The sequence below is a fragment of the Amblyomma maculatum genome, chromosome 1 (assembly GCF_055883805.1).
Source record: "Amblyomma maculatum isolate TAMU_Amacu chromosome 1, ASM5588380v1, whole genome shotgun sequence".
In the NCBI taxonomy this organism is placed as follows: Eukaryota; Metazoa; Arthropoda; class Arachnida; order Ixodida; family Ixodidae; genus Amblyomma; species Amblyomma maculatum.
Window position 1 is genome coordinate 220,716,162 of NC_139344.1, and position 22,502 is coordinate 220,738,663.

Below are 22,502 nucleotides of genomic sequence, written 5' to 3' on the forward strand. Positions count from 1 at the left end.
GCCAGGACCGCAGAGAACGCGAGGTCTTTGGCCATGGCCAAATGGGACCGCGCGATAGCGTCGAGCGCCGTTACCGGGACGCGATTTTTCGAGGCGCCCGACCTGCCGCCTTTGTGTGCGCGCGCATTTTTTCGCGCAACAAGTCATGCGCGGAGTTTTCGCCCGACAATGAGCCCCGCCTGCGTCCGCTTTGACATTGGCAGTCGCGGAGCGCGCCAGCCTTGCACCGGCCGATTCAACAGAAGTGTCTTATCGGGATGAATCTCAATGCTGCCGCTTGGCGAAGCGCTCGAGCAGCTGATGTGTCCCCCTCTTCCATGGTCGGGCTAGTTACCCTGTAGGCTAGCACGGCGTCATTTTGTGCTACGTCAAATCGGTGTAATTCTAGCCATGGGCCTACACTCCTCCACAGCCGCACTAAGGGAAGGATGGAATTGAGGAGCGCCCGTCGTCTTATTGGCCGGCCCAAATATGGTAATTGGATGATTCGCAACCGAATTCCCCCCCCCCCCCCCCCCCCCCCCCTCCTCTTTCGCCGGAGCGCACGTCACTTCCGAATGACAGCTCCCGAACTTAGCTGATTTTACCGCATGCAGTATTCAGATGTACTAGGTGCTTTCTTTGCCCGTAGCGTGTGTTTCCTCCACACGCTAGTGACTCTTGCCGAATGCTGCGTCATTATAATGCATCTGAAAGAGCATCGTTCAAAAGTTCAGAAAGAACAGCGCCGACGGATATGACAATGCAAGAAAAGAAAGTTACAACGCATAAAGACTGCTTCTTGTAACTACATTTAACTTACTAAAATATTCACCGTGGTGGAAGAAACCGTACAAAATATACAGGTATGCCCTTGTTCCTAGGGACACAATGCCATACATGTCGGCCAAAATTACATTGAAAATTAATATAGATGCACATGTATGTGGCTATAACATTGTGGGTTTCACAGATTGTAAGTGAAAGCTGTTCGAAAAACTAACAAGGGGCATTGCTTTTTGGACAGTCCTCCATTTACCTGCTAATAAACTGTCCGTGCTGACAAAAACACCCGAATAGGTGACTTTTGATAACACAGGAATGCGACATTAAAACACCGCAAAAGTCAGCAATTCATTCGCCGAAAATATTTGCAAAAAAGAAAAAAAAAATGGACACTGGCGTTCTGAAATAAACATCGAAAAATTCCACTGAAGTTTCAATAATTAAAAACCAACGAGTCCAACCCATAGTTATATGAGCTAACAATGAGGAAATGAGCAAGCATAGTGGAGTCGTATATTGGTTCAACGTACGCCACCTGCGCATGCGTAATGACCCGTTCCAACCATTGCGCAGCTGTCATACTTCGACCCGCTGTCCGTCTCCGCTGTGATAAATATCTCCCTCCATTTTGAATATTTGTCTCACACGCACGCGCGCACACACACACACACACACACACACACACACACACACACACACACACACACACACACACACACACACACACACACACACACACACACACACACACACACACACACACACACACACACACACACACACACACACACACACACACACACACACACACACACACACACACACACACACACACACACACACACACACACACACACACACACACACACACACACACACACACACACACACACACACACACACACACACACACACACACACACACACACACACACACACACACACACACACACACACACACACACACACACACACACACACACACACACACATCACTCTGAGCAGAGGAGCGCATGGGGACGCTTATGTATTATGTTATATATTAATCGAATGGGGTTGGTTTCGTGCATTCCTTTCTCCTTGAACTTACTACTACTGTGCGTCATTAAAGCAGATCTGCACCGATCAGACGCCTCCTTCAGCTATATACTAAGTAGCCACTAAATCTCTAGTCTGAGACAGCCGGGCTTCAAACGGATGTAGCGAACAAAGTCTATTTTAACTTTGCGAGCTGGGCTAGCAAAGAGTGCGAATAGGAGCGAATAAAACAGGATTTCCGCATAATGAATTCCTATTTTCTTACGTGCATTCTTCGCGCTTTCGGGTGTGCCGCTGCGCGCGTTTATATGTATAGGCGCACTTTACACTTTCTCGAGTCACAAAAACTTGCTCGCGCTCCCCTTTCTTCCTTGCATTATTACCGGGCGCTTCAAGCCGTGCGTCTGAGGAATCCCTGGCTCGTGACCGGGTGATGATGGCCGCCAACGATTTCTGCATTTTCTCGCTCCTTTTATTCAAAGGACGGCTGCCACTCCTTCCTCGTCAGGAGCTGTTTTATTATGAGCGAACTAGGCTTGCCGAATTTTCAGGGAAACTAGCAGTTTGCCCAGCCACGAAGGAAAGGGGCATCTTCTGCGGCTGCTGGGACGTGCACGCTGCCACACGGGCCGCGCGTGCGGGCTGTATTCCGGCAAGACTAGTTCGCCCAACCTAATCAGGTCTCCCCACCCCCTTTTCTGTGAATACAGGTTCTGGAACCTGGGCCATCTTTGTTCCGAGCCAGGGTTCAACAACCGTCCACATTCTTTAAATACTCGACGCCGACAGAAGAAAAGGAAAGAGGGCGCAGGGAGGGAGAGAAGTAAAAAAAAAGAAAAGGAGAGCACCTTTCCCACCGGCGAGCTCAGGGCACAATAGTTGCGCGCACAACGACCCCGAGTGTGCTACCTTGCATAAGAACAGGTGACAGGAGGAGGCCCGGCAATGTTTGGCAATCCTTTACCCGCGGAGAGCGACCTCAAAAAACTGACGCAGGGGCGCTGTGGGGACGGTCAGTGGGGACGACAGGTTTCTCTCCTCGCCTCGCCGCCGCTGGGCGCACAAAAGTGCGTCCAAACAGGGCGGCGCGAAAAATACGAGTTCCTTCCTGAATGCCTTTTTCGGGCCCTGTGCTGTGCACTGGGTCGCGCATCAGCCCTTTAAGCCGGTGCGGCGAACGTTCCGCGGATGACCCAACCCTAAGACGTTGCCACAAAGGGAGGCTGCTCGCTGAAAGCAGGCCGAGGGGGAGGAGGGGTAGTCGTTGCCCTTGGGGAAGAATCGCTTGCGCATGAGGCCGTCCCCGCCCCTTTTGTCTGGCCAGCTCGCTTTCTGGTTCCCGGTCGCTTTTGAAAACGGCGCCGCCGCCACCATGAGCGCTGCCGAAGCAGCGTGCACTTGCAGTCTCCCCCACTGCACTCGGCTGGCGCCGGGTGACACGCATGCACAACGCGCTGAGCCAAATTCGAGGAATGCGAGGAATGCGTCATCCAGCTGCTCAATGCTGCGCTAAACATGCACTTGCGTCCCCTGCTCCCCGGGCATCGGCGCCCAGAAGGGCTCACAATCAAAGGTGCTCGGGGCACGTTTTTTTTTCCGCCTATTCTCTGGTTGATAAGGATGATAAACAATTGTTTGCATTGGCATTGTGCTGTCGGTTAATATTTCTGCCAATAAATTCGTTTATGGGCGACGACAGTACGTACGCACTGTTTATATGCATGTGTGTTAGCTGTCTTGCAGTTTTTACCCACGGCCCCTTATTATTATTATTATTATTATTATTATTATTATTATTATTATTATTATTATTATTATTATTATTATTATTACTATTATTATTATTATTATTATTATTATTATTATTATTATTATTATTATTATTATTATTATTATTATTATTATTATTATTATTATTATTTTCTGTTCTTTAATCACACTCTATAGAGCTCTATGCAAGTAGGACTGACTACTGCTATACTGATTGAGGAAACGAGAGGGATGAAGCAGAACTGTCGTAAGTCCGAGCAAGCTCAGATCATTGCATCGGTATAAGAAAATTTCCGAGCCTCCTTTTCGCGTGTTCGGGCTGGCTAGCCTCTGCACGCAATTAATAGTTTTGATCTAATATTTTCTGAATGAATAATTTTCAGATCGACCGGCGCGGTTTTGACTGGCCTGCTCACTGTTGTCACCATGCACTGCGACCAGCACGCGTGTTGGCATAGGTAGAGCACTATAGCATAGGAATGTAGGAATAGATTCCTGTAGTGCAGGGTTGCCAAACTCATATTGCTATTCGCGCCACGTTGAGAAACCTTTTTCTGCTTCGAGCCGAGTGTCAGGAAATAACAGAAAAGAAAGAGGATGTGGGTCGAGTCACTGATAGTGTCTTGCAGTGTGTTAAAGAAAAAGTGCCGAAATGAGGTTTTATTTTTCAATCGCCGGAATCAACCTTCAGTTCCGAGCATTCTGCTTCGCTTGACGTTCGACAGCGCTCAGCAGCGACGGGAGAAGTGTTAAGATTTTGTGCTCAGGTAATTCGCATGGTGGCTATGAAGTGTTAGCATGTCATCCCTGAACGCGGAGCAGCCTTGTTAACTTTCAGTAAAGAGAAAAAGGCTTCGAAAAAGTACATGCTCACTAACATGGCAATGATTTTTGTCACTTGGTGCCAGAAAGTTGGAAAAATTGTCTTATTCGAAAAAAGTGCAAAATTCTGGGACACCTATGTCTTAAAACTTCCTTCTGAGTGCGCTGCTTCGTTGAGTTTAAATTAGTGCCATTTGTAACTAAGGCCCATCAGCATCGATTTGCACAGCAAAGAGTGAAGAGGAAATTTCGAAATGTTTGGAGGGGCTGCAGATGCCTTGAAATAACTTTATTACGTGTAACAGACCTGCAAAGACATCACAATATTGTCGGGCAACGCTTCCTATAATAGTGGCATGAGAGGTGCATGGTAAGTGGCCCGGGTTATTATAGCTCTAAAAATTTGCGCTGGCAGAGTTGTACGTTGGTCTGAAGTGCACAAATGTTTTGCCCCTTTTCGTCATGATTTTGTGTTTTTCCTGAGGTTCATGCGTTCAAGGTTTTCAGGTGACCACACATTTCTGTGAGAAATACAAGGGAAAGAAGCCACTTCTAATCTGACCGTTCAGCGGTTGGCTTATTTTTCGCCTTCAAGAAGCTGTCGGTTTCTGCTCTGAGGTAAATATACATTCAGCACTTTTCAGCTGTTAAACCAGCGCACATCCGTATGGCACGAGATTCTTTATGACTCCACCTTGTAGCCGAAAGGCGAACTGACAGTGACTGAACGTTCTTAAATGAGTGAAGTTCACTGCGCCAAACACAATGTTCTTGACAGATTTCATGTTCAGGGTTTTGCTGCAAATGGTTGCATGATGAAATATTCAGTGCGCCGCCATAGCCGGTTCGGTGACCCCAAGTCTTGCAAGCTTCGTTCGCAAACGTACTACAGGACCGCTACTGCCTTGATAGTGTGACACCGTCGTTTGTCACACTCCACCGAAATGACGTCCGTTCCTGTACCTTTCATCATGATCAATTCCAGTTGTTCTTTCACTTTGATAATTTTTATGCCCGTGATGTAAATGGCACCCTGAGCGTTACCGCTAATGTTAGCGCTTTCGTAAACGGCAAGAAAAAAGGCTTCGAAGTCTCGACATCTGTGTATCGAGGGATTTTAAATGTTGTAGCTCATTTTACTGATCCTCTCCGGCGTCTTCAAAATAGTATTTAAAGATAGTTTTTTTTTTTTTATTTTCTTTCTCATGCTGTAACAGCTAGCGCCACGAGGCTTCAATGAAACACCTTTTCATTAAAAACCCATAAGTGAAAGACTTTGCAGATTTGCAGATATGGGAAATAATGAAGCGTGCTCGTACTGTTTTTCCTACTTTTTTTCACTAGCTTCTGGAAAACGTCCTGTTGCTTTCTAAGCTACACCTTCACTTCAGCCACTTTTTTTGTCATGGATCTTTACAGCTCGTCCACCGCATGTATATAGTTTTTAACAGCGACAAAACAAGAAGATGCGTCGCACGCTGTACTCCTTCTGCAAAGACATGTAATCTGACGGCGAATTAAACACATCACTTTGTCCAACTATTTAACGCAGGAATACGATTGTTAGCATCGGATCTGAAAACACCGCTTTTCGTCTCAACCTTCCGCTTTTCTGGAGCCTTCACCAGTGACATTCCAACACTAAGCTTTCGCTGCAAAAACCTGTGTTTTTACTGTCACGACGGCTGCAGTACACATTGAAACAGATGTCGCAAAAGTGACGCAAATTAGGCGATATAGATTAGAGGTGAGATTGCTACCCAAGTTGCCAAATCAGAATGTTGGAAGCCAGAACTCTTTACACCCGAACCAGACATGCAACCCATAGTCGATGCTAGAACGTTCGGGTGGTTTGATCAAAGCGAGGCTTCATTTCCATGATATGTTAGATAAGTATGCGTGAGGTAATAGAGAAACAGCTTAAAGAGATAAGTGCTTAAGCTAGCGGCAAAGTGCTTTAAGGCGAAAGTAAATCCGAAAGGAGGGCCGCAGACGGGAGTCGGACTGGCCGCGGGGAAATCTTGCGCAGACAACAAACGCGCCCACGCGCCGCCGCTCAAGGCGAGGTGGTCGAAGCACAGCGCCAGAGCCGGCAGGTGTCATGTGGGCGCCTCTTTTATAACCATCAAAACTAGGAAATAGGATTGAAAACCAGTTGAAGGATGGTTGTAGGGGAATATATAGAATAGTCTGTAACTGCACGTATATGCAAAGATGTATCTCTTAAATTCTTTACCTCAGCATACTGCAAAACATTCCTGAAGAGTTGTGCTCGAATTGTGAATTACCGAGTATCGTAATAGTCGGGCGATATTTAGATCGCTTACTCGGCTACTGGGAATGTCATACTTTCACGCCTTTTATTGGTGCGAAAGCACTAATCGGAGTCGATTCGAACCTGGAGTTCCTTGTGTGGCGCGAGTACGGGACGTCGTAGCTATCGCCGCAACCGATGGCTCCTCCCCTTGCAGGCTGCAGCACACTCTCGCGCTCTGCACTGAATGCTCGTCGTCGTCCCCGCCAACTTACATCTGTTCGCGAAAGCCTTAGCATGTCCTAGTCGGCTTAATTACATTAAAACCCTACCAGTTAGCCATATCAATACCTACGCTTTGAACAACACGAAAGGTAATTAACGACTCATAGTCAGTGGTATACAGGCCAGGTAGGAAGTTGCTGCCCTTTAATTTTCCCATCGAAGTATGGCTTGATGTTCACAAGGGGCAACCGGTGGTTTTCATAGCGTAAATGTCTGGAAAGAAATACAATGAAAAAAAAAAAAAACTCCCAGTGGACCTTTTGCTAAATTTGTAAGTTAGGTTCTCCGCAAGAATTTTTTTTTTTTTTTTAACAGAAGCGAATCAAAACAATTTCAACCCCGGACCAGATTCTCACATTCTACGTGGATAGGAAAAGTGGCACGCGCCTTTTCCTGCATAAACTGGGGATGGTCGCCATTTTAGGATGGCTCAGACAATTATTGAAAGGGTACGGTGATTTATACCGCCCTCCACCTATCCTCGAAGGAAAATATGCAGACTTGAAAATGAAAGGAAGGGGAGCGTTGTCCGGCGCTTCGCTCCCTCTGTGCGCCTGAAGGCGGTTGACGTCCGAGTACCGTTTGGGGACGATACCCTTTCCGGTGATTTCAATTGGAGAATAATTAATCTTATTGTGAACCTGACAAGTGGAGCTGGTCCGTGCTTTCGAAACAAAGGCACAGATTTTGGAGGCCGGCGGGCTACATGCGGTCGGCGAGCTGCTTGTTTCACACCCTATAGGTACAACGCATGTCATCCTGAGTGACTCAGCGCATAACTGTACAGCGCATGTTCGGAGGAGACAAGACGACGAAGCGTATGCGACTGCGCATTCGCCGCATCTGCTTCGGCTGCTCTTCATGTGTGAAGATACGTACTACTGCTGATGGCACATGAGACAAGGGCCCGTTTGAGATGCTGCGCTGCGCACGCCAGTATGCGCAATGGTCGGCGAACGCTACAAGGTTTTTCAGCTACGGAGAGGACAAACGGGGGGGGGGGGGGGGGGGGGGGTCCGTATACAGCGTCCTTCTTCGGAACGAGAGCCACAAAATACTTCGAAGAAATCCTGGACACTTATTTCCGAACGATGAACTTCAAGCTGACATGCCATGAATTTATCTTCACTTTCTTGGTGGTGATTAATTATGACGGCTTTGCGCTGCCAAAGAGCGTGCTTGTTCACTTGCGGGTGCAAAAATGATCACTGAAGGTCAAGATGAAAGGCGCCGAGACGAATGCAGCAGTTGTTTCATGTCAAGGCTTTTCTCTTCCTCCGCCCTCTCTCCGGGATCTTATTCGTTTTAATTGAATTGAATGCTCGCCGCCACCGGCGAAGTGGAAAAGTAGGTGCCCCTGCGCTCGTAATAATGCGCAGTCGCACACTTCGCGCTGCTTTCAGTCGGTCGGGGCCGCGAGGAAAGGTGGGGGGCAGAGCAATGTTTGGCGGCGATGACAAATGAACGCCCAGTGCTGACGGCCCCTTGGAGTGAAGCGCACAGTCCCTCTGAGAAGAGAGAAAGGGGAATGCTCCCTGCCTTTTTCCTCATGCCCAATCTAAATGTTGTGGCTGCCGAATGTTTATTACTAGCCCTGAATTATTGACGTCAAAATCTTTTGACTGCGAAGAAAGATTAATCTACTTCACTTTAAAGCCCTTACCCATCCTCTGCAGCTGTGGATATTTTCTCATCCGCACAGAATGTGGTTGAAGATTACTGCGACGGTTGCCTTGCAGACTACGTCATGACGCACGCACGTTGCGGCCAACTATAACATTTGACTTGGACAGCCCGCAATTATTTGCCGTTATAAAACTTCTTCATGAAGCAAACGCAGTAGTTTAAAATCAAAGCGATACGCAGTTTTACAAGAGAACATACCACGATCGCACCACAAGTCAGGCCCGTTTGCGTAGAAATAAAAAATAAGCGTCTTTAATGGGTGCTATTTATCGACAAAAACGTGGCGATGACTTCTTTGTACCGAGCTCTAACGGGCTGCAGAAATCCTTTTGGATGGCTCGCAGGAGTCATGTTACTGTCATTGGTGGCATTTTGCGACATTGACAGTGACCACGAGCTCCGGCGTACTATATATGCGACGTGGGAGGAAAGACGAGACCTGTAAAATAGAGACAGTGACCAGGGAGGACCTCCGTTGATGCTGTCATTGAAGTGCGAGCTGTATACAGCGTTCAAATGAAAACTGCCACACGGTCTTACGATATACGTAACGCAACACACTAGCAGTGATTGTGGGATTCCGAAGAAAGACAGTGTTTTGAAAAAGAAAAAATAAAACTTTTTTTTTTTTCGTGTTATTTCCCCGCGGGAGGGGGGAGGGGGGGGGGGGGGGGCATGGAAAGTATAGAAACTGGATATGGCTTAGAGGCCCCTTAAAGAAGGTATTGAACGATTATCCCTGTGAACATTCAAACTGCAACGGACGGCTGTGCAGAATAAAAACGCGAATAGTGATCTTTATTTGATACCATGTTTCAGTTATAAAATAATTCTAGATTGAGCCATTACTTCGTGATTACCCTTGAGGTGGTATGGAAAGACTAAACGATAAATCTTGCGATGCTTGCAGGCATGATCATGCGGCTACACACGACGGAAAATGTAAAAATGTATTTTGTAATAAGCTGCTATTTCTTCGCAGCCACATATTCATGCCATTAGAATGCCGTCCTTTTTGGTAATGGCAGTATTACAGCCTGCTCCTTCATGCTGTTTCCATGCTGGTCAAAGAAGGAGCATGCTCCACATGCTCCCTCTTTGACCATGCATGTGAATGCAGACAAAGTATACCCACCATCGATACCATGCGTCGACAAGTGGTAAACACACATAGGTGAACAAGACATCCATGAACAGGTCTCTTTGGTGTCAACTTCGGGTGTATACGTTGAAATAAGTTATTTGCATAATCTTATTCTTATTATTTTCACAATGTTTTCAATATTTTGGTCGGGGGTAAAAACAACGTAGTTTTTCCCTTATTTTTTTTTTTCTTGCAGCATTCCAAATTTTCGAAAAATTTACATCTTTACACACATGGCACCAACTATTTCACGGCAAAGTTAAGATAACAAAACCACAATACATACACCCTCCTTTTAAACATTCATCTAGAACTAAACATTGTAAAATGTCAACCTACCAGCCGCGTAAATATCCACAGGTACTCCTTGTTCCCTGATGCAATCTTTGATTGGAATAAATTACCCGAAGGTCCGGTCATGTGTACGTCCGTGGAATCATATTTATTAATTATATCTATAAAATTGACTTTTTTGTTTAAATGTCCCCTGTTTTCATTAATGTTCCAATGAGAGAACACTTCTGTATTTTTGTATTTTTGTTAATTCTTTGTTGGCCAAATGCTTGTATTGTGCGCACTCCTGCAAGGTACCGAGAAGGTCCTGCAGTATGTTTAAATAAATAAATAAATATGGCATCCATATAACACAAGCATGAGAAAACGACTACTGGCGGCAGCGTTGTCATTTGTGCGTTTTCTTTTTTTTTTTTTTTTTTTTGGGGGGGGGGGGGGGTTGCCCCACAGTGACGGCTCTATGTTCGACTGCTGAGCTCTAGGGCACGGTTTCGGTCCTGGAATCGGTAGCCGCGCTTCAACGGAGGCGAAACGCAATGCGCCCGCGTAGTCTGCAAGTTAGTGTACTTACAAAAAAAAAAAATCCAGATGGTCCAAATTAATCAGGAGCCCTCCCCTGCGGCATTCCTCATACACCCAGTGCTCATACACTCAGCACACTTCCCTCTGTGCTGTTCGCATGACGTTGCGGCTGTACTATAGCTCTAGAATCATCAGTAAATCTGGGTACCTGCTTTAAAATTTCTCTTTACCGCCTATAACCAGCCCCGCTCTAGTGCTCTATAGACAAGTGTGATCGACACTACACGCATGTGGCGGATATAGATGCCTACAAGTGATGCTTTTCTTTCGCGTCATTCCTTGCATCCATTGCTGGGCATTTTTCTGGTACAGAATTTAATATTCACATGAAGGTGTGTACATCCAGGTCAAAAGCCAGTCAGATGGCATCTGATTATCTGCTGTTGTGTTTGCGGGTGCAGATCCTGCTCACCGCTCCCTACTCTTCCTGTGTTCCCTGTGCGGTGAAAGACGGGTGATTCGTTCTCTTTGACGCCCCGTTGATATTCCCTCTGCTGAGCTACCAATTTGCTACACTCTTAATCTCGTTCCACATACGTGCCAAAAAGGTTCCAGCTATAAGTAGAACTAAGTTCCACTTATAACTGGAACATTTTAATTGCTTATGTGGAACCAGATTAAAAGTGTAGAAAGCATGTGAACAGGCTGCACAATGTTTGGCTGGGCAACGATAGTGAGGTCTGCTTCTTTCCTTTGGGGAATTTGCTCGAGGGGCCGGCATCCCCATGTGTCCGCAGTGCACGAAAGCAGCTGGCCTATCATCTGGTTTCAACTACGGGTCTACTTACTAGCTGGAACTTTTTCTAAAAAAATTTTCACCTATATAGCCAGAGCTCCGATCCTCATATTTTGATATAGGCGGAAAAGCATTTTTCCTATTTTAGCCGGAACGGTGCCCCACATATTCGCATCTGTTTAATGTGGAACGTCGTTTCAATTGACCTTCTTGGCTACGCTGTTTTCTAGCCATAGTTATTTTGGCAGCCCCTGAAAATTATAGTCCTAGATGTCGGGCGAGCAGTACGTGGGCGAGATAAATCAGTAACGGGTACCGAGCAAACAACACAACACGCATAAAACATAAAGTAACATTTCAGTGCAATTAAACTTCTGCACTTCTCCCACATTCTACCCTATCACACTTTATGGAGCTTTTACAAACAGCGTATGAATGCTGGCAAATACTAACCGTTTAACCCGATAAAAATCATATTTCCCCTATTATTTCTGCAAGCTAAATCTCGTCGATGCTCGAACTTGCTAAAATAAGCAAATAACTGTATATTTCCTTGAGAAAACGGAAAGTAATTTTAAAATACAAGAAACATTGCTTGAATTACAGCTACCAACATCTTTGAGCCGTTTATCTATAGAATAGGGCAGGTCTCAGGCAGCCATACAAAAAATACGCAGGAACGTAACAAAAAATATAAAAAGCAGCTTTCTATTGATAGCCTTGCTCAGCGTTCTGAGAAACTTTGGCTCAATTCAAAAGCTGCTTGGCTACCTTTTCTTTTCAAACAAAATATTTTCAACATGCTCACTCAAACACTATACAGTAGTGGTAGTTAACAGGAACAAAGAGGTGTTCCATGATTGCATTTTGGGTGATTTTTCTGGTAATTTGAGGTATTTTGTAATAAGGGAGTAATTACTCATCATCATCATCATTATCATTATCATCATCCTGACCATGTACTGCAGGGCGAAGGCCTCTCCCATATTCCTCCAATTAATCCGGTCCTGTGCTAGCTGTATCCACTTCACCCCTGCGAACTTCTTAACCTCATCCGCCCACTTAACTTTCTGCCGCCCCCTGCTGAGCTTTCCTTCCCTTGGAATCCAGTTTGTTACCCTAAGCGACCATCGGTTATCCTCTCTTCGCACTACATGCTCTGCCCGCGCCCATTTCTTCTTGATTTCCACTAGAATGTCAGTAACTTGAGTTATTTCTCTGACCCACTCTGCACGCTTCCTATCTCTTAACGTTATCCCTACCATTTTTCGTTCCATAGCCCTCTGCATTCCCCTCAACTTAAGTAGAACCCTCTTGGTTAGCTTCCACGTTTCAGCCCCATAGGTGAGTACAGGTAAGATGCAACTGTTGTATACTTTCCTCTTGAGCGATACCGGTAAGCTGCTAGTCATAATCTGCGAGTGCTTGCCAAACGCGCTCCATTCCAATCTTATTCTTCTTGTTATTTCCCTTTCATGGTCCGGACCTGTGGTTACTATACCTGCCCTAAGTAGACATATTTGCTTACTACTTGTAAGCATACTGTGTTCTTGTAAGGTGAAATAAAGTGAGTTTTGCATGCACGTGCTTGTAGTGGTGGCCCTATAATAGCCGTGATATGTTTTGCAACATAACAGTTGTTCTATGTTATGTGTTTGGAGGCTGATTGTACTCGCGGACTTTTCCTAGATGGGCATCAATTCGGGAGAATAATACGTTATAACTGAGTACTTGCATGATTCAGTCAGTCAGATCTAATTAAAAATATGCATCCTCCGCAGCAACAAAGAAACAAATCAAGCAGCCTACGCAGTATATAGTATGCTGATCCACCTCGCTTTCTCTGGATAAACAACCACGCCAAATTAAGTGAATATGGCGGTGAATTTCTTTAATGGTCACCCCTCTGGGGTTACGCATCTCAAGAATCATTGCAGTGTACGCTGATTGTTTGGCTTTTTGTCGCAGCAGACATTTCTGAGTGATTTCTCACTGATTCAGGCAAATAAGTAGCATGCTATCAGAGAAAAGACGCCATTGCCGCGTCAGGCGTGAAATTGTGAAAAGCAAGCGTGTAGCCGAAAGAAGAATCACACGTTACATGTAGTGATGTAACAACCGCTAGAGCTGAAATTTGGGAGGGTGCACATTTATTTACGGTTACATTTTAGGCTCTGCGTTGCCAGATTGGAAAGTTTCCGTCACCCAAGAACCTAACACAATTCTCGCACATTTATCCAGAATATAAAATCGCCATACATGTATAACAATGACCAATAATTAGCAGTCATCGAGCGCTCATTTTAATAAACTAAATGACATAATTTGGCCTGTAATCATCACTTTGAGCAGAACAGATATCTGATCCCAACCTGCATAGCATATCGTCGGTGTTAATGAATTTCACACAGCAGATCTCCCAGGGGGCCAGTGATGCACGAATCCGTACAATGACACCCAAAGTTTTCAGCGACATTTTGTTTCTCTATTTCGGCTTTACACGTGTTACTTGACTGAAGATCCGCTCCGCCACAGCATTTGAAACTGCATACAATATACCTGGAGAGTTCTATGTTGTACATACATGTATGTCGCCCGTTTCACGGAGGCTGAACGTATTGAATATCTCCACTGTCGTAGCACGGCACCAAGATACGGCAAAAACAAGGTTAATTATAGAACCAGAGGTTGGAGACCATGTGGGCAAAACAAAAACAAAAAAACCAGGCGCATTGGCGCGTGCACCACTGTGCATGGAGAGGATGATGTAGCATTAACGTACCCTATCTATAGCACAGCAAGTAAACTGATGGATAAATACGAATGCTGCTTAACTCGCGATATCAAGGGATGGTTTGTGTTCCCTAGTGCTAAACGTTTGGATGAGCAGCGGAGGAAAGTGTTGATTTCGTGGTTTTCCCCAAAAATCCCTAATTTTGTGTCGTATAGCCGTTCGCATGCCTGGACACCAGGAGCTATAATATTTAACCAATTTCCCGAAATCTGGCGGCGAATTTCACCAGATGGAAGTGTTGGCTTTTGTAGCCACACTTTAAATTTGCGAAAGAAAAGCAAAATCTTGTTGAGTGCAGTTAACATGTGTGAACACTTTGTGTTTGATATGTATGAAAAGTTGCATTCACGGCCAACACGAGGGTAAGCACATAGCTCGAAAGTAAGCAAGTGAGCTAGACTAAGACAGTAAATTGGAATTGTTGTCCGGAATGTAGTCGAATTCAGTACAGACAAAAAAAAAAAAAAAAAAGGACTGAACCAGAAGAAAAACTCAATCATTGCGTTACATTCCGAGTGGTCACAGGCTAGGTACAGTGTGGATTACGCTGCCTGTAACTTTTTCGAGATAATTATATTAGGAAAGATAAGGCAAGAAAAGATGTGACCTGTATATGTTTGCATTTTTTTTTTTCGAACAAAAAGGTTTGGCATGCTTGGAACTTCGATAGTTTATGTCACGAATTAAAATAAATATTGAATAAATACCTACATTATAGTTCATAAAACACGCTCATATTAGGGGAATCCCAATGAAATGACCTTGTGGGTGCAGCTTCCGGCGTGTCATACCTTGTCATTTCTCTGTAGATTGATGTGTAGCAGAGCAGTTGCCGGTAGCCTCCATTCCGAGTTGGTAAACACTGTGGCAAGATGACTGCGCAGTATAGGCTAGGGAAAGGCACTCAGGTCACAAAGGTGTAGCGACCAAATACCTTAATGGTGACGCAAACAGGCGCAGCAGTCAGTTAAGCGCGTAAAGACAATAACACTCTGGCAGTGCAGTTTGAAAAAAAAAAAAAAATCCCGTGTAACCGAATAAGTTGTTTTACTAACAACAATACAATAATAACGTAAGAAAAACCAATAATTTTATTCAGTAGCCTCCGACACCGATAAAATAATGGAAAGTTTCGTGACATTTACAGTTAATGGCAATGGTTAGACCTACTGATACACAGGTATAGCCATTAAATTCCATGTAAACATGACCACTTACTGGTGAAATTCAGTTATTTTTTTTTTAATTGCAGCTGAACCATATATACATCGCTCACTGTTACAAAAAGCCACTACTCTCAATCTCAGTGCAGCACCGCAGGGTGGCTTGCATATTAGTTAAGTTTAGACTAGCAGCTGGGACCAAGGCCGGTCTTGAGGGAGAGCGCGCTTCCCTTCTCTTACGGCCTCACCAATGGGGTCTGTTTCAACCGCCCGCCGCTCCTCGGTGGGGTCGCCACCGCCCCACTGCTGCGCCTCTGCTACCGCCGTTCACGCGCAAGGAAAACGCGCGCTCGCTCATCGCTCCGCCCGCCTCAGTTGCAACCGGAAGGTGCGACATTTCACCCCTTATGGTTTATACAAGGACGCCGTAATCAGCGTCTAAAATGTATCGTGTACGAGGAATAAAATATAGTCAACACCGCTCATGCGCGCGCGCGCCTTCGTCAGTGCGGCCGAGCATGGTCGAATGAAGCTGGTACACTTCAAGATTGTTTGCCCCTAACTTTTGTACAGAAATAAATTTAGCAGGCTATGCGGCGTTCTTTCGAAAGCTGTGAGCTGGTGTAACGTGACCTGACGTGGGTGCATGGCAAACTGATGGGTGGAGATTCTGTCAACCGCTTCTGTTTTCGTTTAGAGCAAAAGAGGCACCGGCGAAAATTCATGGCGCGTCTCAGATTCAGAGTAAGGAACAAAATTTACGCATATAATTAAAATCGCAGTTGTCTAATGGAGTGAGCTGTTCTAGCTTCGTTTGAAACAAATCAGTAGGTTGAAAGACAGAATATGTATATGTAGTCTCGTGACTGACGCACGTACGTGTATAACAAACGTAGTCGGTTTAATACATCGATAAACAACTTTTATTCAAGGAAATGGGCATGAACAGTTATATCTAAATGAAAAGAACGGCAAACAATAAAAAATTGTCCTTCAAAGTTATACATTGTACTACATATTCATCAATTAATCAAAACGTGACCTGCGGCTAGCAAATTCAGTCTCAATCTTCCTGGCCGGTTTGTTCATATAGGAGCTGGTCTGTAATTCCTGTCTGTCACTTTCTTGGCATAACTGACAGGAAGGATTTTGATAAATTTTTCAGATATCAAAGAAGCAGACCTTATAGGCTGTTGTTAATGCCTTCATGGCAACTCAGCAATGGCGAATTCTCAATTGCGCTGCTTGAATCAGGATTTGAAGTACTTCGAGAGCATTTGTGTGTGGTAAATGCACAATTATATATATATATATATATATATATATATATATATATATATGAAGGCAAGAAGCCAACAGTCGGCGAGGCCAAGGAAAGCGTTGGGGATGGTCCTCTTACGTCTTTTTTTTTTTTAATGTTTTGCTTAGATAATCACAGAAATTAGTAACGAATCTGTTTAGGGGAAAGATAATTAAACGCAAAGTAGAAGAAAAAACAACGTGCCGATGGTGGGAACCGAACCCACGACCTCCGAATATCGCGTCCGGTGCTCTACCAACTGAGCTACATCGGCCGCTGTCCCCCCTGCTACTTGCTTGGGTATTTGTGTTGTCTGTATACGAACACTCTCAAGGTTCGTATACAGACAACACAAATACCCAAGCAAGTAGCAGGGGGGACAGCGGCCGATGTAGCTCAGTTGGTAGAGCACCGGACGCGATATTCGGAGGTCGTGGGTTCGGTTCCCACCATCGGCACGTTGTTTTTTCTTCTACTTTGCGTTTAATTATCTTTCCCCTAAACAGATTCGTTACTAATTTCTGTGATTATCTAAGCAAAACATTAAAAAAAAAAAGACGTAAGAGGACCATCCCCAACGCTTTCCTTGGCCTCGCCGACTGTTGGCTTCTTTCCTTCATGTATTATAACGAGCACACTCATTTCCCCTTAATTGATCTGCTTGTAGCTTACGGGGGTCTCGGTTCTGGCAGTCTTGAGGCCATAGGTAGCGTAAGAGGGTTCTAGCACAGCGTTCGCCCTCGCTCTTGATCACGTTCTACGTGACGCTGGCGGTAACAAAGGACGTTCTACGTCCGCCGCTATGGCTGAGGGTGGCGCTGGTGAACACTCTCAAGGTTCGTATACAGACAACACAAATACCCAAGCAAGTAGCAGGGGGGACAGCGGCCGATGTAGCTCAGTTGGTAGAGCACCGGACGCGATATTCGGAGGTCGTGGGTTCGGTTCCCACCATCGGCACGTTGTTTTTTCTTCTACTTTGCGTTTAATTATCTTTCCCCTAAACAGATTCGTTACTAATTTCTGTGATTATCTAAGCAAAACATTAAAAAAAAAAAAAGACGTAAGAGGACCATCCCCAACGCTTTCCTTGGCCTCGCCGACTGTTGGCTTCTTTCCTTCATGTATTATAACGAGCACACTCATTTCCCCTTAATTGATCTGCTTGTAGCTTACGGGGGTCTCGGTTCTGGCAGTCTTGAGGCCATAGGTAGCGTAAGAGGTTCGCCCTCGCTCTTGATCACGTTCTACGTGACGCTGGCGGTAACAAAGGACGTTCTACGTCCGCCGCTATGGCTGAGGGTGGCGCTGGTGAACACTCTCAAGGTTCGTATACAGACAACACAAATACCCAAGCAAGTAGCAGGGGGGAAAGCGGCCGATGTAGCTCAGTTGGTAGAGCACCGGACGCGATATTCGGAGGTCGTGGGTTCGGTTCCCACCATCGGCACGTTGTTTTTTCTTCTACTTTGCGTTTAATTATCTTTCCCCTAAACAGATTCGTTACTAATTTCTGTGATTATCTAAGCAAAACATTAAAAAAAAAAGACGTAAGAGGACCATCCCCAACGCTTTCCTTGGCCTCGCCGACTGTTGGCTTCTTTCCTTCATGTATTATAACGAGCACACTCATTTCCCCCTAATTGATCTGCTTGTAGCTTACGGGGGTCTCGGTTCTGGCAGTCTTGAGGCCATAGGTAGCGTAAGAGGGTTCTAGCACAGCGTTCGCCCTCGCTCTTGATCACGTTCTACGTGACGCTGGCGGTAACAAAGGACGTTCTACGTCCGCCGCTATGGCTGAGGGTGGCGCTGGTGAACACTCTTAAGGTTCGTATACAGACAACACAAATACCCAAGCAAGTAGCAGGGGGGACAGCGGCCGATGTAGCTCAGTTGGTAGAGCACCGGACGCGATATTCGGAGGTCGTGGGTTCGGTTCCCACCATCGGCACGTTGTTTTTTCTTCTACTTTGCGTTTAATTATCTTTCCCCTAAACAGATTCGTTACTAATTTCTGTGATTATCTAAGCAAAACATTAAAAAAAAAAAGACGTAAGAGCACCATCCCCAACGCTTTCCTTGGCCTCGCCGACTGTTGGCTTCTTTCCTTCATGTATTATAACGAGCACAATCATTTCCCCTTAATTGATCTGCTTGTAGCTTACGGGGGTCTCGGTTCTGGCAGTCTTGAGGCCATAGGTAGCGGAAGAGGGTTCTAGCACAGCGTTCGCCCTCGCTCTTGATCACGTTCTACGTGACGCTGGCGGTAACAAAGGACGTTTTACGTCCGCCGCTATGGCTGAGGGTGGCACTGGTGAACACTCTCAAGGTTCGTATACAGACAACACAAATACCCAAGCAAGTAGCAGGGGGGACAGCGGCCGATGTAGCTCAGTTGGTAGAGCACCGGACGCGATATTCGGAGGTCGTGGGTTCGGTGCCCACCATCGGCACGTTGTTTTTTCTTCTACTTTGCGTTTAATTATCTTTCCCCTAAACAGATTCGTTACTAATTTCTGTGATTATCTAAGCAAAACATTAAAAAAAAAATAAAAAAGACGTAAGAGGACCATCCCCAACGCTTTCCTTGGCCTCGCCGACTGTTGGCTTCTTTCCTTCATGTATTATAACGAGCACACTCATTTCCCCTTAATTGATCTGCTTGTAGCTTACGGGGGTCTCGGTTCTGGCAGTCTTGAGGCCATAGGTAGCGTAAGAGGGTTCTAGCACAGCGTTCGCCCTCGCTCTTGATCACGTTCTACGTGACGCTGGCGGTAACAAAGGACGTTCTACGTCCGCCGCTATGGCTGAGGGTGGCGCTGGTGAACACTCTCAAGGTTCGTATACAGACAACACAAATACCCAAGCAAGTAGCAGGGGGGACAGCGGCCGATGTAGCTCAGTTGGTAGAGCACCGGACGCGATATTCGGAGGTCGTGGGTTCGGTTCCCACCATCGGCACGTTGTTTTTTCTTCTACTTTGCGTTTAATTATCTTTCCCCTAAACAGATTCGTTACTAATTTCTGTGATTATCTAAGCAAAACATTAAAAAAAAAAAGACGTAAGAGGACCATCCCCAACGCTTTCCTTGGCCTCGCCGACTGTTGGCTTCTTTCCTTCATGTATTATAACGAGCACACTCATTTCCCCTTAATTGATCTGCTTGTAGCTTACGGGGGTCTCGGTTCTGGCAGTCTTGAGGCCATAGGTAGCGTAAGAGGGTTCTAGCACAGCGTTCGCCCTCGCTCTTGATCACGTTCTACGTGACGCTGGCGGTAACAAAGGACGTTCTACGTCCGCCGCTATGGCTGAGGGTGGCGCTGGTGAACACTCTCAAGGTTCGTATACAGACAACACAAATACCCAAGCAAGTAGCAGGGGGGACAGCGGCCGATGTAGCTCAGTTGGTAGAGCACCGGACGCGATATTCGGAGGTCGTGGGTTCGGTTCCCGCCATCGGCACGTTGTTTTTTCTTCTACTTTGCGTTTAATTATCTTTCCCCTAAACAGATTCGTTACTAATTTCTGTGATTATCTAAGCAAAACATTAAAAAAAAAAAAGACGTAAGAGGACCATCCCCAACGCTTTCCTTGGCCTCGCCGACTGTTGGCTTCTTTCCTTCATGTATTATAACGAGCACACTCATTTCCCCTTAATTGATCTGCTTGTAGCTTACGGGGGTCTCGGTTCTGGCAGTCTTGAGGCCATAGGTAGCGTAAGAGGGTTCTAGCACAGCGTTCGCCCTCGCTCTTGATCACGTTCTACGTGACGCTGGCGGTAACAAAGGACGTTCTACGTCCGCCGCTATGGCTGAGGGTGGCGCTGGTGAACACTCTCAAGGTTCGTATACAGACAACACAAATACCCAAGCAAGTAGCAGGGGGGACAGCGGCCGATGTAGCTCAGTTGGTAGAGCACCGGACGCGATATTCGGAGGTCGTGGGTTCGGTTCCCACCATCGGCACGTTGTTTTTTCTTCTACTTTGCGTTTAATTATCTTTCCCCTAAACAGATTCGTTACTAATTTCTGTGATTATCTAAGCAAAACATTAAAAAAAAAAAAGACGTAAGAGGACCATCCCCAACGCTTTCCTTGGCCTCGCCGACTGTTGGCTTCTTTCCTTCATGTATTATAACGAGCACACTCATTTCCCCTTAATTGATCTGCTTGTAGCTTACGGGGGTCTCGGTTCTGGCAGTCTTGAGGCCATAGGTAGCGTAAGAGGGTTCTAGCACAGCGTTCGCCCTCGCTCTTGATCACGTTCTACGTGACGCTGGCGGTAACAAAGGACGTTCTACGTCCGCCGCTATGGCTGAGGGTGGCGCTGGTGAACACTCTCAAGGTTCGTATACAGACAACACAAATACCCAAGCAAGTAGCAGGGGGGACAGCGGCCGATGTAGCTCAGTTGGTAGAGCACCGGACGCGATATTCGGAGGTCGTGGGTTCGGTTCCCACCATCGGCACGTTGTTTTTTCTTCTACTTTGCGTTTAATTATCTTTCCCCTAAACAGATTCGTTACTAATTTCTGTGATTATCTAAGCAAAACATTAAAAAAAAAAAAAAAAAAAAAAAAGACGTAAGAGGACCATCCCCAACGCTTTCCTTGGCCTCGCCGACTGTTGGCTTCTTTCTTTCATGTATTATAACGAGCACACTCATTTCCCCTTAATTGATCTGCATATATATATATATATATATATATATATATATAAACCTTGTCCAATAGGGAAATTTTGCCTTGATTTTGCTCCAATGATGAAACGTCCGTCTTGACAATGTGGTCAAGTGCCGCTGTTACGGCCCTCGCATTTAGCATGTTGTTCTCTCCGCGCATCAGCCTTACTTTCCCTAAGAGAACCTCAATGGGGCCACTATTGAGTTTCCTGATGAGGACGGAGCCGACACTCGTGATGAACTGCATTCCTTGAAATGTTTCTTCAGTGAAAGTTTCCTTCTTTAACGCTTTAGAAGTTTCTTGGATGCTTTCGATATAGCAAGTGAACTCGTTTGTCAGCCACTGCAATCGAGTATCACCAGCTGCGTCATTTATTAGCCTCTTTTTACCGCTTTCAGCTTCAAGTGGTGTCATGAATATCAAACCATTTCTTTATTATTTTCATAATAAGCATAATCTTATGTAAAATTTCATTAAAACGGCATTTATTTGCAAAATAAAATCATGTTTAAGTGCAACACATTTGCTAATATATAAATTATAATAACATTGAAAACTCATCTTTACTTTGACTGTTAAACTAATACTTTATATCATGCAAGCATTATGCAACTTACATTACATTTTTATGAAATTATTTTCATCTTCGGTGCAATGTATGAATTGTTTCGCATCTAGCGTTGAAAGAAGGTTTTGCTGTTGCAGACGAATTGCTTTAATGTTAGCCTTGAAGAAGCTTCGATGTGATCATTTTTTTTTTTTTTTGCTATTCTTGTGCAGGTTTGGGAGAAATTCGGATTAAAACGGGCAGAAGTAGCTACCATGCCGCAGTGCATATCATATGCTTGTCGAAAGTTTGCTGAGCGATAGTGTTTTTATATAAAGACTCGGTTCACATGTGTAGTACGCTGACGACATGCCGCTGCAGTATCTACCTTCTGTGCTCTTTCATTTCGGGGCTGCACTCACCACGAAACAAGCGAGCGACAGCGCGAAACCAGGCAAAAGCCACCCGCCGCGGCTGAAGCAGATGCGGAGCGAACAGTGAGCAGGTTGCGCCCCTTGCGGCGGCGGAGAGTGTAACTCAAGGAGAAAAGTTCCCATTGTTCACGCGGCGATTGAGAAGGCCGTAAGAAAGAGCGCGCGCTCTCCCTCAAGACCGGCCGTGCTCAGACAAACTATAGTTG

The 22,502-nt window shown here is 45.5% G+C and overlaps 8 non-coding genes across 8 annotated transcripts; 7 read left to right on the top strand and 1 right to left on the bottom strand.

The window, feature by feature from the left end:
* Positions 1-16,834: 16,834 nt before the first annotated feature.
* On the bottom strand, positions 16,835-16,907 carry TRNAS-CGA (transfer RNA serine (anticodon CGA)). Its single transcript has one exon. It is a non-coding gene; the product is annotated as a tRNA-Ser (tRNA).
* A 111-nt stretch (positions 16,908-17,018) lies between these two features.
* Positions 17,019-17,091, top strand: TRNAS-CGA (transfer RNA serine (anticodon CGA)). The gene has a single exon. It is a non-coding gene; the product is annotated as a tRNA-Ser (tRNA).
* A 429-nt stretch (positions 17,092-17,520) lies between these two features.
* TRNAS-CGA (transfer RNA serine (anticodon CGA)) lies at positions 17,521-17,593 on the top strand. Its single transcript has one exon. It is a non-coding gene; the product is annotated as a tRNA-Ser (tRNA).
* Positions 17,594-18,010: 417 nt separating this feature from the next.
* On the top strand, positions 18,011-18,083 carry TRNAS-CGA (transfer RNA serine (anticodon CGA)). Its single transcript has one exon. It is a non-coding gene; the product is annotated as a tRNA-Ser (tRNA).
* A 428-nt stretch (positions 18,084-18,511) lies between these two features.
* On the top strand, positions 18,512-18,584 carry TRNAS-CGA (transfer RNA serine (anticodon CGA)). Its single transcript has one exon. It is a non-coding gene; the product is annotated as a tRNA-Ser (tRNA).
* A 937-nt stretch (positions 18,585-19,521) lies between these two features.
* TRNAS-CGA (transfer RNA serine (anticodon CGA)) lies at positions 19,522-19,594 on the top strand. Its single transcript has one exon. It is a non-coding gene; the product is annotated as a tRNA-Ser (tRNA).
* Positions 19,595-20,526: 932 nt separating this feature from the next.
* Positions 20,527-20,599, top strand: TRNAS-CGA (transfer RNA serine (anticodon CGA)). The gene has a single exon. It is a non-coding gene; the product is annotated as a tRNA-Ser (tRNA).
* Positions 20,600-21,029: 430 nt separating this feature from the next.
* On the top strand, positions 21,030-21,102 carry TRNAS-CGA (transfer RNA serine (anticodon CGA)). The gene has a single exon. It is a non-coding gene; the product is annotated as a tRNA-Ser (tRNA).
* The last annotated feature ends 1,400 nt before the right edge of the window (positions 21,103-22,502 follow it).